Raw genomic sequence first — 15,310 nt, 5'->3', positions numbered from 1 at the left:
TTTTTATTTATATAGAAGCAAGAAAAAATAGAATATTACACCACAACATCATAGACTAATGGAGGTCATTACAGTTAAAACTTTTCAAGGCCAGGGCACCTGGGTGGCTCAGTTGGTTGAGCAACTGACTTTGGCTCAGGTCATGATACCAGGATCAAGTCCCGCATCAGGGTCCCAGCTGCATGGGGGGTCTGCTTCTCCCTCTGACTTTCTCCCTTAGCATGTTCTCTCTCACTCTCTCTCTCTCTCAAATAAATAAAATCTTAAAACTTTTTAAGGCCCTTATATTTGGATAAAGAAGGGTAGAGATGCAAATAAAATTTAGACTTCATTATATCAAGCTTATTTGTTAAAAAAAAAAAAAAGTGTGACTACAAAACATGGAAATAAAACACTTGCTTTCCAAAGCAGAAAATGAAGTAAATTGGTTGAGGGGAGGAGAGAAGAGGGGTGTCAGGAAATTTAAGAAAAAGTCAATCAGCTAGAAGTAGAGACAGCATAATTTTTTTATTTATTTTATTTTTTATTTTTTTAAAGATTTTATTTATTTATTTGACAGAGAGAAACCACAAGTAGATGGAGAGGCAGGCAGAGAGAGAGAGGGAAGCAGGCTCTCCGCTGAGCAGAGAGCCCGATGCGGGGCTCGATCCCAGGACTCTGAGATCATGACCTGAGCCGAAGGCAGCGGCTCAACCCACTGAGCCACCCAGGCGCCCCCAGCATAATTTTTTTAAAAAGAGGAAAAGCAATATATACCACAAATTTCAACTGCCCACATGGAAAGAGAGCAAATTAGACCCTTATCTTCCACTGTGTATAGAAATATGTCCTCTATAAATTAAAGTTTTAAATGTAAGAAGAATGCTATGTCATATACAGCACATGACTAAAATTGTGGGATAGAATAACGATGTCTTAGAAAAGCAATAAGAGAACACGAGCCAAAAGGGAAAAGGTTGATAAAATTGACTCTTTCATAATTAAAACTTCTGTGTATAAAAAATTGGAAACAATAGGCCAAGAGTTAGTTAGAGAATGTATTATTGCTCTCTGTGCCTGAAGGACTTTACCAAAGACAGCTGCCATGAAATATCCCATCCCAAATGTCCTATTTACAATGATGTTGACTATTCTCCCAGAGTAGCACTTTGAACCTGGGTGAGACTTTGTGCCTGCCTTAACCAGAAGAGTACACTGGAAGCAAAGCTATGTCAACTCTGGGGCAAGGTGAAAAAAAAAAAAAAATCACACACTTCTGCTTTGATGTATTCTGAAGTTTGCACTTAGAACCTCACTGTTGTGTCTTAAGGAAGCCCAGGCCACATGGGGAGGCTGTAGTTAGACATACCCTTTCCAGCTGAACTTCCAGCTGAGATCCCAATCAATAACCAGCAGTATCCACTGTATTGAGTGAATGAGCTTTAGTTGACTCCAACCCCAGCCACCATCTGAGCTGCAACTGCATGAAAGATGCCAGGTGAGAATGACCTGATTGAGCCTAGTCAATCCACAAAGCTATAAGACATAATAATAAAGTTACTGATGGTGTTTGAAGTTACTAAGTTTGGGGCAGTTTATTATGTGGCAACACATAGCTGACATGTAATCCAAAATCAAAAAGAAACAGAGAACCCAAAAGGAAAATGGGCAAAGACTATGAACAAGCACTGGATGCAAGAGGAGTCTGGATAGACAAAAAACACACAGAAAGATTATATATATATACACGTGTGTGTGTGTGTGTATATAAAATATGTATTGTATATTATTCATATGTCCCAGAAATCAGCTGTATACAAATTATAAAAAATTATGTAAAAATATTTTACACCCATCTTTTTGTCAAAAATGTAAAAATCTTTCAATACCAAATGTGAAGAGAAAAACCCACAGTGATGGTTTCAGGGACCAAACTGCTAAGTATCCAATTCCAGCTCCATATATAAATTTCATGACCCTGGGAAAATAATAGAAAATTTGTGTGCCTCAATCTCATCCTCTGAAAATGGGTTTTTGCTTAGGATTGCTGTGAAAATTGGATGAGTTGATACATGTACTTTGAAGAAAAGTGCCTGCTGGGGGAAGCAGTGAATCAATGTTCATGATGATGACAATGATGGGAAACCAGAAGTCTTACGCAGCTCTAGTTAAATCAGTAGAGCCAAGATTTAGAGAGCCTTTTATTAGTTCTCTTGTTACCCTGCAGATGTCAATATTATTCAACTGGTGTATTCCTCTTGTAGGTATATAATATACAGAAGTGCCAGTGTGTATACATTAGAAAACAGATGCACATATTTTTATAACTGCCTCATTTTCTAATTGCAAGAAGTGGACACCACCTGGGAGTGCTCAGAGTGATTCAGAAAAGTATAATAAAGGCACTGGCCTAGCATCTAAGCCATGGGACCTCCAACTTTGAGATAACATTCCATTACTGGAGCAAAAGATTAAGTCTGATCCATAAGAGGATATGGATGGAGCAGAATGAAACATGTATGATTCAGCATTCTACCAGAAATGTCACCTATTGTCAGAAGAAGGAGTATGGGATATAATGGTAGCAGATCCCTCAAGACCCAGTATGGCAAACAGAGCTAATAGAGTGGTCTAACACAAGGTTGATGGTGATAGGACAGTTGCCCTGATCCTAGAGTGCTTATGCATCCAACCTGCCCTAGCCTTGGACATACATACATATGTACAAATGAACAGTTTACATACATTTTTACAGAAAGACAGATAACACCATACATGTGAATCATCATAAAATAGCACTTAGAAGCTCCAACTTTATACCTATCCTCTACTCCAAAGCACAAAGCGAAGGAGCCCTAGCCAGGGTGATGGGTCCAGATTTAGTTCTGTTTTCATTAGTAACTAGCAGTGCCATTACTTAGCCTCTCTGAGTCTCAGTTTCCATTGTAAAAAGGTAAAGGAAAGGAAAAGAAAGAGGTAAAATCAAACAAGATCTTAATGCATTGGGCATAGCGAAAAAGAATTGAACATAAAATATAAAGTCTGGAGACAAAATTCCAGTCATACCACTTAAGTAGTTGAGCTTCCTTGGACAGAATTCCAAGAAGTGGAATCTTAATGAACCAGCATCTAAGTCTATAAGTTGGGATTCATCATATCTCCTTTGAAGGGATGTCATGAAACTCAAATGACATGATTGTTGTTACCTTACAAACCCTAAGCTCAGGGGCAAAATTTACTATTCTACTTACTAAATAATCCTTGGATCTCTATGATCAGAAATTCTGTATAGTGTAGCTTAGGTATCAGAAAGATCAACAGATCTGGAGATGATTTAATATGACCCTAGATCTCCCATTATAAAATTTACATAGCCCATTTTTTGTTGTTTGCATAATAAATCCTAGTGTTAGTCATCGGTCTTTGAAGACAAGCTATTAAAGCAATAGAATTCTTAATTAATTTAGTGCAGAGTTTATCAGTTCTGTGTACACAGCTTACTCAGAGCCCACTACATCACTCGAGTGTAGGGTTGGATAAAGTCAGCTCCCATGGAATAAACCTTATCTCATGCTTTGCAGTTTCCAGAAGCAATTCTTCCTAAGCTGGAGATTTGTTATCTGCTGGCTCCTTCGTAATGCATTTCCTGGAATAGGTCATGAGTAGTTGAGTCAAAAGCTTCTACAGAATTAGCTCAGTTCTGATACAAAAGGTTCACTATGCTACCATGAGACTCACAAGTATCTGAGAGCATATGTCAATTAAACCTCAAATGTCCAGAAAAAGACAGCACACATTATAATTAAAAGAACAATTTAAAAGCATTCTCGATAGTTAAAACAACTATAGAGCCAGAAATATCATACATAGTTTGTAATATAGAAAAGAAAATACTTAAATAATTATTATTCCCATATGATCATTTTGCATCGTGCTTGTTTCCTTCCAGTTTCCGCCAATATGCATATTTAGCCTTACGTAGGAGATTTAAAATGTAAAATACCTCAAAGCTTTTACATATCTCCACATACCATTTTACAAAGAAAAATGATATCCTACCACTCTCTTATTGCAAGGATATTGAGGTGAGGAAAGACCTTCAATCCATTCTAAATACTTGAACAAACTCCATGTGTGAAAACACCTGTGCCCCATCTGTTACTCTGTCCTTTCTCCTCTGACTTCTTTAACCCTTCACAGCAGAATATTCTGTATAGAAAAATGTTAAACTAGAATTCTTAGGGTAAGGGTATTTCCCATTACTAGTTTTGCTAAGAATAAATAAAAGGCAGAGTATGATGTATTCCTTACTATATCTGCCCTACATCACCCACCCCAGTCCTTCCTCCACCCTCTGTCTCCCTGCTCCCCATGCTCCCCGGAGGAACACATCTCCCTCTCTACCAAGCCCAGAGGGCATTAGGGCAATTCCTTCATTTGCTTTTCTCTCCACCTCTACACTGCTCTTAATGACAGCTCCTCCTCCAAAAGACATACCATGTTAGTTGATAACCTTTCCATCCGGGTCTTTTTGCTTATGTCTGTCATGTCCTTTGGGCCTTTTCCCAGCAGTTACTCCTTCTTGCCTGTATTTCCATTCTGTTCCTGATGCTGCTTCTGGATCTTTATCTTCAGCTTAGGAGCATGGTCTCTCTTTTCCACATTCTGTATGTATTTTACATGTATGATATTTGTATGTGTGTGTACACATTGGTATATAGTCACACCCTCAAGTTATCTTCTTTTGTTCTTACTGTTTCCACATTTTTCAATGACATCCAAATCTCTTCCTGTCTTGGGCCCCTTCCCTAGCATTCTACTGAGGTGACACTCTAAGGAACCACCTACAACATGACTCTTGCCAAGTCTCAAGACCTATTTTCTGTCATCGTTTGCCTGGGAACCTCTGAGACACTTTCTCCACAAACTTGCAAAGCCATTGCTTCCTGCTCCTCACCAGCTCCTGCTCTGGCACGTCTTTTCTTCTTTGGTTTCCTAAGCTCAGAACACTCTAACCCATCCTCTCTCATCTATGGTTACTGATCCTCATTTTTTTTGGCATATTTATCTTCTTGTTTCCATTTTCAAAGTTTGCAAGAGCCTCAACTGGCCTCCTCTTTTCTCTCTTCTTTTCCTTCAAAAGTAAAATACAAGTTCTTGGCTTTGGCTATGGCTTTCCTGTAGATAATGCTTACATCTGTTTTCAAAGTCTTGAACCCTCTCCCAAGGTCAAGGGCAGATTTTCAGCTGGTGTCTTCACTATTTACTTCAGGTTTAACCAGTTCCAAACTTGATTCTGTCTTTTCCCTAGCCAGCCCCTGCTCTTAATGTCTGTCCTTCTTTTGGTATTAACATCTTGGTCTCCCAGTCACCCAGAGCTAAAACCTTAGGGAAATCTTACATTCTTTCTCTTTTGGCCCCTATATTCAATCAAATGTCCAATCTTGATTCTATTTAAAGATTATGCATTTTCTTTTTGACACTTAGGTTGCCATCTCTAGTCGTTCAGCTCTAATCACATTTCAAATGACTCTCAGAGTAACCTTCAGCACACATAACATGTCTCTTCCCTAAAAATGTCCAGTGACACTCCCAACTATTTACAGGACCAAATCCATTCTCCTCAATTCAGCAAAGACTTCCATGACTTCCCTTCCAACTACATCTTCCCATCGCACTTCCCACAACCCCCTTTGTTACCATCAAACTCTTCTTCTTTGTGGCCATGGATGTTCCTCCATCTCCATGACAAACACAGTCATTCTACTGGAAAGGCTCATGCTCCATTCCCACATATATAAATTTTTCATGTCTTTAAAGGTCAGTTCGAATAATTCCTGTCCCTTCAAAGTGTTTCCTAGTTCTCTCAGCTGGTTGTAACTTCCCCTTCCTTCACATCCCATATCATTCATTTACTGCTATTACTTGGCCCAACTACATTTTATATTCTTGAATGCATCTATTTTTTTCTCTGGACTGGATTAGAAGTTACTGGAAGCAAAGATCATGCTAGATTTACCTGTACAGGCTTCTCGCAGTGCCTCAGCACTGTGCCTTGCACTTAGTAGGTACTCAGTAAATGTGCACATATGTATATCAGGCTATACAGTGGTGGCTAAAAGTCAGGCTTCCAAGTCAAAACCAGAGTCATGGGATTCTGGTCAAATTCTCTCATGCTCTATAAGCTTCATCCTACATATCTGTAAAATGCAAATGATAGCTGTACTGCCTTAGAGGGTGATGTGAGAATTAAGTGGGAAAAGATGCATATAAAACCCTTAAACAGCACTTGGCACATGGTATGTCATTCTATTCATGTTTATCTATAGAAGACTGTAGAAATAGATACTCCACTTATTTAAGTACAAAATGGTACTGCTTTTTCTAGACAACTAAGTTGCAGGTATTAACAGCTTTGAAGAATGTACATAACATTTGGCCTTGCAGTTCCATTTCTGGAAATTTATTTTAAAGAAATAATGACATTTAATGCAAAGATAATAATGAGATAGAAATGTGCATAATTCCTAAAAGAGCTTCATTTCTAATAGGACATCAGTAAAGCAAATTATGACCCATTCATAAGACAAGATACAAGGGAGCTGTTACACTGTCCTCAGGAGAAAGTATTCAAAATATATTGTAAAGAGCAAAGCATGGGGCAAAAACCTTTGTATCATAAAACCCTCTTCTTTGATTAAAAAAAAGAACACATGTAACTAGGATTTGTGTATGAGTGTGGAAATATGTGTGGGATGTAGAACGACAAAAACAAAAGTTTTGACAGAGGAGCTCTCTCATTTCAGGTGATTTTTTCTTCCTATATTTTATTTTTTTCCCTTCTCAAATTTTCTGTTTTATACTTTAAACACATATATTTTTGGCAGCCAGATAAAAATATTATTAACTACTCATATCCCCTTGCTCTTCAAGCACTGCTTGGGAATAAATATTAAACACTCTTTTGAACAGCTCATGTCCCTGCACCTTGCAAGAAGAGTACCTCCCTGGGGTAGCTGGATGTCTCGGTTTAACATCTGCCTTTGGCTCAGGTCATGACCTCAGGGTCCTGGGATTGAACCCCACATTGAGCTTCTTTTTTTTTTTTTTAAGATTTTATTTATTTATTTGAGAGAGAGAGAGAGAGAGATCACAGGTAAGCAGAGATGCAGAAACAGGCTCTCCGCCAAACAGAGAGCCCAACGTGGGGATCAATCCCAGGACCCTGAGACCACGACCCCAGCTAAAAGCAGAATTTTAACCCACTGAGCCACCCAGGTGTCCTGAGCTTCTTAATCAACAGGGCATCTGCTTCTCCCTCTCCCTCTGCCTGCTGCTCCTCCTGCTTGTGCTCTCATTCTGTCAAATTTAAAAAAAAAAAATCTTAAAAGAAGAAGGAGGAGGAGGAGGAGGAAGGGGAGGAAGGGGGGAAGGAGAGGGGAGGAGGAGGAGGGAGGAGGAGGAGAAGGAGAAAAAAGAGAATACTTCCTTCCTCCCTTGAGGTTAATTGTGCTTCATTTGGATTGAGGGCAAAATAAATTCAGGATGATTAAGCCAAACCAAGGCAAACATCATGGGATGAAGCACTTCAGAGCACTTTTTAAAGCTTAAGTTTAGTAAGTTAGGACATTTTGTATACAAGCCAGAATTTGGGAGTCTGTTGAAGGCAAGCATTTCCTGTTGGTTGTTCCTGTTGGTTACTAGTTGTCCTAGGTGGTTAAAAAAAAAAAAAAAAGCAACACTATTGATAAAAAGCACCCCAAGCATCGCACTGGAGAGAGATCTGGACTCAACCACACCAGGAGCAGTTAAAGTCATGTCTAGAAAAGAGAGTTCTTTGAGCTTTCAGTGATTTCAAGAAGGCAGGGTAGGAGGAGAATGAGGAAGGAGGACAGCAAGTTGACATTTTTATAAAAAAATGTCATTATTGGTTTTTTCTTAAAAAATGTTATTATTGGTTATCAAGTCAAATTAACTAGAACTTCATTTAAAAAATAAGAAGATCTGGTGTGCCTGGGTGGCTCAGTGGGTTAAGCCTCTGCCTTCGGCTCAGGTCATGATCTCAGGGTCCTGGGATGGAGTCCCGCATCGGGCTCTCTGCTCAGTGGGGAGCCTGCTTCCCCCTCTCTCTGCCTACTTGTGGTCTCTCTCTGTCCAATAAATGAATATTTAAAAAAATATTAAAAAAATAAAAAAGATAAGAAGATCTGAAAATAAAGTACTAGAATAACCTGCTATATATGTACGGATCACACTACTTTGAAATAAGAGCTATTTTAAAACCCTGACATGTGAGACCATGGGTATTTGGGCACAGTTACCATCTTAGATGTGCAGATAAGTTAGCCAACAAGTGGCCTGGCATATGGTGACCCGTGCTCACTCTCTACCGTCACACAGAAGATCGAAGTGTGCCTCTACTTGCAGGATCTCTGCAGGAAGGACAACTGAACCCAAAGCAACAAGTTGAATAAGCAGCTACAAAAACACAAGAACAACTATTAGGCTAAATGTGATTCAGGGACCTGCCCCATAATGGATAATCACTGCATCCTGTATCCTGTCTCTAGTGATGGTTAATGCATGAGAACTATGAGGGGGAAAACCCAAACCATACCACTTGCAATAATGTAATTCTGATGTGAGAACTGATATGCTTTCCTGACCTCAGTGATGAGTGTATGTTTTTTGTCAAGCATTAGATTTAATTACCCTTATTTATTTATGGATCCAGCCTTCCTGGCCTTGATGGCCCCTTTTCAGCACACAGCAATAGCAAGCAGATGACCAGGCTTCAGGAAAAAGCAGCTCGGATCCACAATTGGGGATGTCTCCAGTTTGGCACCCTCATCCATGGCAGATGCCCTGATGTTGCCATGGTAATACGTGATAGCGTAGCCTTGTTTTCATAACGCACCCCACTGACTGTCTTCCTCAGGGGAGGGCAGGGAAAAGAGGTGGTTGGGACCATCGTGGATAGGTGGGCACCTGTGGTCCTAGTCAGAGAGTTGACACGCAGGCACTACTGCCCACGAGCCTCAAAGGCAAAAGGCTGTGAGCAGGGAACACTGACATCATGTTCCGTGCATGCATTTCTTGTTCCTCTTGAGCATTGGAAAATGAGAAAGGGGCATGTGGATTGAACCCCTGAAAGATTGACTTTTAAGTGCTTTTTTTCCCTGGAGGACATAAGATGGAGAGGAAGAGAAACGTGTTCTTATGTTGGGGGCAGGGGCTGGGCTGGTTAGCCTCCAGGAGACATTTAAAAGATTGCTCATCCTGGGATCTGAGTGGTGTTAGGGAAACAAGAAGGCCAAACGGCCAACAGAACACAGAGCCCCACACCAGATTTACATGTGGGAATGTCCCAGATGTCAGAGGAAGGTGTCAGGGACACAAAGAATCAAACCAGAATTCTCAAATTGCATTTCCACTTCCACTTATCCTGTTATTTTTTTTCCCAACTTTAAAATATATATATATTTTTTTATTTTTTATAAACATATATTTTTATCCCCAGGGGTACAGGTCTGTGAATCGCCAGGTTTACACACTTCACAGCACTCACCAAAGCACATACCCTCCCCAATGTCCATAATCCCACCCCCTTCTCCCAAGCCCCCTCCCCCCAGCAACCCTCAGTTTGTTTTGAAATATATATTTTTTTAATTATACTAAAAATAATAGGGAACATTTCTATTGCTGAAAGCTTAAATTTTTTTTGTTTTAATTGCTTTTAGTTCCAAATACAACTAAAATAACTTCAGTTTTAAGTGACTTTAAGAAGATGTGCTCATGATTGATCGTGAGGTTGGCCTTTTACTTGGGGAAATGCCAATTATCTATGTTTTGAATGAACTTTTCAGTGACCCAACACAATGTAACTAACATACATAGGAACTGAATGCATGTTTCTAGAATGAATCAATGAATGATCATGAAAGACGATGATTATCAAGGACCAAGGTAATAATTTGAACTCTTCTGCAGACACGAAAAGGTTGGCTTCTATATGTAAGTCATTCCTCACGCACAATTTCCCAGGGAATGTTGTGTTTCTTTGACATGGTAAAATCAGCTGTCCTGGTGCTTTAAATGCTTTCCATGGGAAAGGAGAAGAGGAAAAGAAGAAAACCAAAGAGAAAATATTCCAGGAAGTGAAACTGCATTGTCCATGAAGTTTAGCTGATTGGGGAAGGATGTTTTTAGCCTCATAATAAATTGTTCTCTTGTACTGTTGATGAATACAGGATATTTAGGCCTTGCATCTGCTTATTTTCAACATCCTTGGTGTCCGAGGAGGACATCACATCCTGGGAAGGCAGAGGGGCTGATGAGAGCAGCAGACAGCACACGCCATTAAAGGCAGCACCTGGTAGCAGTGGCCCTCCTTAGCAGCTGGCGTCATTATAGGATGAAATGGTCCCTAATTGTGATATTGATTTTTCCCCCTCTTTAATGGATTATTCTCCCAACACACTTCCAGTTGAGCCACTACCACATCCCATGCCCCACATCCCACAAACATGTTGCCAGGGATATGCGTCATACAGTGCATTAGAAGCCCATGGATGTACTGCTCTGTGAGTTACTTAGCAAGTGGAGAAGCCCGGGAGAAGGGATCCCTATGGCCTTGAAATACACATGCTCACTCCAAATAAGAGCCCTGGGTGAGTACATTATAGGTCATTTCACTTCATTTACTCTCTAGGAGACCCAGGTGCGGGGAGGACGGAGGATCAGGCAGAGGCTGGAGTTAGAACCCAGCAGCAGTAAGAGATGGAAGATGTCAGTGTATCCCCTCTGCTGCAAGAGCTTCTGAAAGTGACTGTAGGTTTTATCACAGTGGATTGGAAACACCCCTATCTCTCTCTGGAATGACCTGCTTGGGCCCCTGGCAGGGGGCAGGCTGGGGGACACTCTGGATATAGAGCTGTGCCACTCTCCCTTTTCCCCTCTGGTGAGGGAAAGGAAGGTTCTGGGCTGGGCTGGGCCAAGCAGCTACCCTGTCCTGCCCCAACCCATCCTCGACCAATCAGAATGGCTTTGATGTCTGCTTGAAGATGAAGCCTTGATACCCAAGTGTTTTCATGATGTTGGCAATGTTCTTGCAGTCATCAATGCCGCTGTGGGGCCGGCCTATGTGTTGAAGGCTGAGGCCCTTGTTCATGTCCAGAAGTCCATTCTTGGGCCAACAGATTAATCCACTACTTGAAGTAATCCGCCACCAGCAAGTCCAAGTATTAGCACTGGCCTGGGAGCCACACAAATGTCTTTATCTTTTATCAGGATTTTAACCAAGCAAACCTTCCATTCCAGGGGTTCCAAAAAATTACCAGAGTGCTTTTAGATCCTCGCACACCTTCCACTAGTGCTGGGCACCAGAACACATTCCAGAGGGAAGTCTCACGAGTCTGTGAGTAGGCTGGCTCCAGAGCCCTGCAGGCTCTCAGGGGGAGGCGAAACACCCTTCGCTCCTCGGAGCCCAAGAACTCTCACCCAAGGAGCTGTCAGGCTAACGAGGCTACCCCACCACCACTCCATCTGAGCATGGCAGGCTGCACCGCAGCCTGTGCATCCCAGTCAGCCTGCCCTGGACCTCAAAATAGAGGTCAGCATCAGTTTTCATGGGGAACATCTTTGCCTGAGTGGGGGGTCAACTTTCTTCCTCTGTTCTTCTCATATTTGGAGTTAAATGCTGAGCTGGAATATGCACCTCCATGTACATGAGCCCATTTTTCTCTCATGAACTCCTCCATGGAAGAATTAATTCCAACTTTAGGTTCCTTGGAAATGGGATCACCTAGAGAAGATTGTGGCTTCTGTGGTGAGTCAGACTGGACTGAGTTCAGATCCAGACCCCACCACTGGAAAACTGTGACTCTAGTCTAGACAATCCATCTCCCTTTACTTTGATGCTCTTTGTCTTCAAAATGGAATTAATCATTATACCTATTTTCCAGGACTGTTGTGAAGAAGAAATGAACTGATTCATGTAAAGTGCTTAAAACTGTGCCTATAAAATCACGGAGGCCCAACAGATAGAGCCATTGTCGTTGTTGTCCCATCTGTAACCTGGGAGGAAAGGAGCACTGGATGGAGATGGAAAGACTATTTGGAACTTAGGAAGCAATAGTTGAGTGATTTTGTAGCTACATATGTAGATATAAGACTCAATTCTGTCGGAGACCTTCTGAAGACATCCCAGAATGTTCATGACTTGTCCTTCTAAAGGACAGGAGACCGAGGCATTTTTCACGTGATTCCCAATCCCCAGCAGTTGAAATGAGCCCAGAACATATATCTTCCCTGCATTTCTTGGAAATTCTGTGAAGCATCATGGCACTCCTGGCTTTAGAGGATGCTCTAAAGGAGGAAAGCCCAGAAATATGAAAGGTCGCTGCCGTTGAGGTGGCACCCTGTCAGTGTGCCCAGGATCTGTCCATCCCAGTTGCAGCCGAAGTCAGACCTGGAGAAATGATGCATGTCACAGTATTATGGCCCTGAAGATGCTTCATACCTTCTTCCCAATTCATCTTATCTGGGAAAACAAAACAACAAAAAGACAACGACAAAATATAAACCTCCGGCATCTTACCTAGCCTTCCAGAACTGGCACCAAGCCTTCACCCAACATTGTCTACACAGGTCTCAACTCCATGAGATCTTTTATTTTTTTTTAAATATTTAAATATTTATTTATTTATTTATTTATTTATTTATTTATCTGATGGAGAGAGATCACAAGTAAGCAGAGAGGCAGGCAGAGAGAGAGGGGAGAAGCAGGCTCCCCACTGAGCAAAGAGCCCAATGTAAGGCTTAATCCCAGGACCCTGGGATCATAACCTGAGCTGAAGGCAGAGGCTTAACCCCCTGAGCCACCCAGCCACCCCCACTCCTTGAGATCTTAACCATGGTTTGTCACATGTGTATTTTTCCCAATAAAGTTAATATCCTCTCCAGAGAATGAATTCTGTCACTTACTACATTTTTAACCTCTATAGTAGCTATGATTGTGCATTAAATGTTGTTGAAATGAATATTAGAATAACCAGAAAGGTCCATTTCCCATTAGGTGTGTTTTTCTGGTTAATTTCTGGCTCTGTTTTGGAGAGCAAAGGTGTCAGTTGCCCAAAGTGGGTTATTATAAGGATAGGAAAGTGATCTCATTCAGAGAGAGGAACCAAAATTACAGCTGGTCCATGCAAATGGAAAACTCTCAGAAAAAGATTCTCTCCATTTCTCAGCAGCTCCGTGGTCTTCCTTCTTTCTCTACTTCTGTGTTTCTTACCTCTTTTTCTCTCTGACTGTGTTGTCTCTTCACTGGACTTGATGTAGCCTCCAGCTCTGAGTCTGTTAGGTGCAACACCCATCACCAGTTGGAAAGAGTCTCTATGCCTCTGTCCAAAGCTGATTTACTCAAAGCTTGCTGATGGACCAGCAAGCTCATTGGTTGACACTGGGTCAGGTGTTCAGTTCTGCTCCAATCTTGTATAGCAAACATGGTGGTGTAATAGAACTAAACATGGCCTTTTGGACCTACCCTTTCAGCAGGGGATGATGAAAAGAAGTCCTTAGAAAACAAGTCTGTGAGTAGAGCAGACACTGAGGTATGCCTCCAGATATAAATGAAGATGAATTTGTCATCACATTGAATAAGATATGTGAGCAGAATAAAACTCACAATATACATACAAGAGATACAATTAGACAATACTGTTGCTTTTATATACAAAATGCTGGTCCTGGGAGAGAGAAGGTGTAGGAACATTTGTAAACATGCCATGCTATCTACCATTCCTGACCTTTTGTAACTGTGGAATGTCTTTTACACATCACCTGTCACCCTAGTCAATTCTTTCATCAAACACTAGAACCAGCTGGAAACAGTGCTGTTGCCCTAAGCAAAAACAGTGGATCCTGCAACAACAGGTCTTCATTCATTCCTCATTCATTCATTTACTTAATCCTTTCTGGAGTTCCTTATTTGTGTCAACCCTTGTTGCATGTGCTAAGGTTATAGCCATGAATAAAACAAAGCCCCTGTTCACACACAGTTTCCATTCTGTCTGGGGAAGACCATCAGGAAATCCTAATCACATAGACATCTGGTCAACCAGGGATTGCATAATTAAGACAAGGAAAACAAGGTAAGAAGACAGAAAGAATGTAGATACTTAGATAGGGTTGTCACGAAAGTCTTTCTGAAGAAGTGAAAGTTAAGAAAAGATTGAAGGACCAAGAGTGTTAGCCAAATGACTGACCCATGGGAATGTTTGCCAGGCAGAGGAAACAGCTAGAGTGAAAACCCTAGGTTGCCATGCTTTGTACGTGAAACATGTAGAAAGAAAGTCAGTGGTGAAGAGAAAGAATGGCTGGAAATGAAATCATAGAGGCAGCCAGGGTCCAATTCATAAACATACTTCCTAAGCCCCGTATTTATTTATTTATTTGCTTGTTTATTTATTTATGTTGTGTTATGTATTCACCATAAAATAAATTACTGTTTTTTTTTCATTTAGCATATTCATTATTTTTGCACCACACCCAGTGCTCCATGCAATCCATGCCTTCTATAATACCCACCACCTGGTTCCCCTAACCTCCCACCCCCCGCCACTTTAAACCCCTCAGATTGTTTTTCAGAGTCCACAGTCTCTCATGGTTTATCTCCCCTTCCAATTTCCCCCAACTCCCTTCTCTCTAACTTCCCATGTCCTCCATGCTTTTTGTTTTGCTTCACAAATAAGTGAAACCATATGATAATTGACTCTCTCTGCTTGACTGATTTCACTCAGCAGAATCTCTTCCAGTCCCGTCCATGTTGCTACAAAAGTTGGGTATTTGTCCTTTCTGATGGAGGCATAATACTCCATAGTGTATATGGACCACATCTTCCTTATCCAGTTGTCCATTGAAGGGCATCTTGGTTCTTTCCACAGTTTGGCGACCATGGCCATTGCTGCTATAAACACTGGGGTACAGATGGCCCTTCTTTTCACGACATCTGTATCTTTGGGGTCAATACCCAGTAGTGTAATTGCAGGGTCATAGGGAAGCTCTATTTTTATTGGTTTTTGATGCACTGTTCCATGATTCATTGTTTATGTACATCACCCAGTGCTCCATGTAATATGTGCCCTCCTTAATACCCACCACCAGGCCCACCCATCCTCTCACCCACCTCCCCTCTAAAAGCCTCAGTTTGTTCCTCAGAGTCCACAGGCTCTCATGGTTTGTCTCCCCCTCTGATTTGCCCCAATTCGCTTTTTCTTTCCTTCTTCTAATATGCTCCATGTTATTCCTTATCTTCCACAAGTAAGTGAAACCA

The 15,310-nt window shown here is 41.2% G+C and overlaps 1 long non-coding RNA gene across 1 annotated transcript in view; it reads right to left on the bottom strand.

Annotated features, from left to right (window-relative positions):
- Nucleotides 1–9,683: 9,683 nt before the first annotated feature.
- The window catches only part of LOC101684345, a 57,673-nt gene continuing 52,046 nt past the window's right edge, over nucleotides 9,684–15,310 (bottom strand). The window contains exon 4 of the long non-coding RNA XR_199802.3: nucleotides 9,684–12,520. This is a non-coding gene — a long non-coding RNA (uncharacterized LOC101684345). The remainder of the gene's footprint in view (nucleotides 12,521–15,310) is intronic.

The sequence above is a fragment of the Mustela putorius genome, unplaced genomic scaffold (genome assembly GCF_011764305.1).
Source record: "Mustela putorius furo isolate JIRA1106 unplaced genomic scaffold, ASM1176430v1.1 tig00000765_pilon_pilon_pilon, whole genome shotgun sequence".
NCBI classification, from domain to species: Eukaryota; Metazoa; Chordata; class Mammalia; order Carnivora; family Mustelidae; genus Mustela; species Mustela putorius.
The sequence above is the reverse complement of the archived record's forward strand: the minus strand, read 5'-3'. Positions and strand labels throughout refer to the sequence as shown.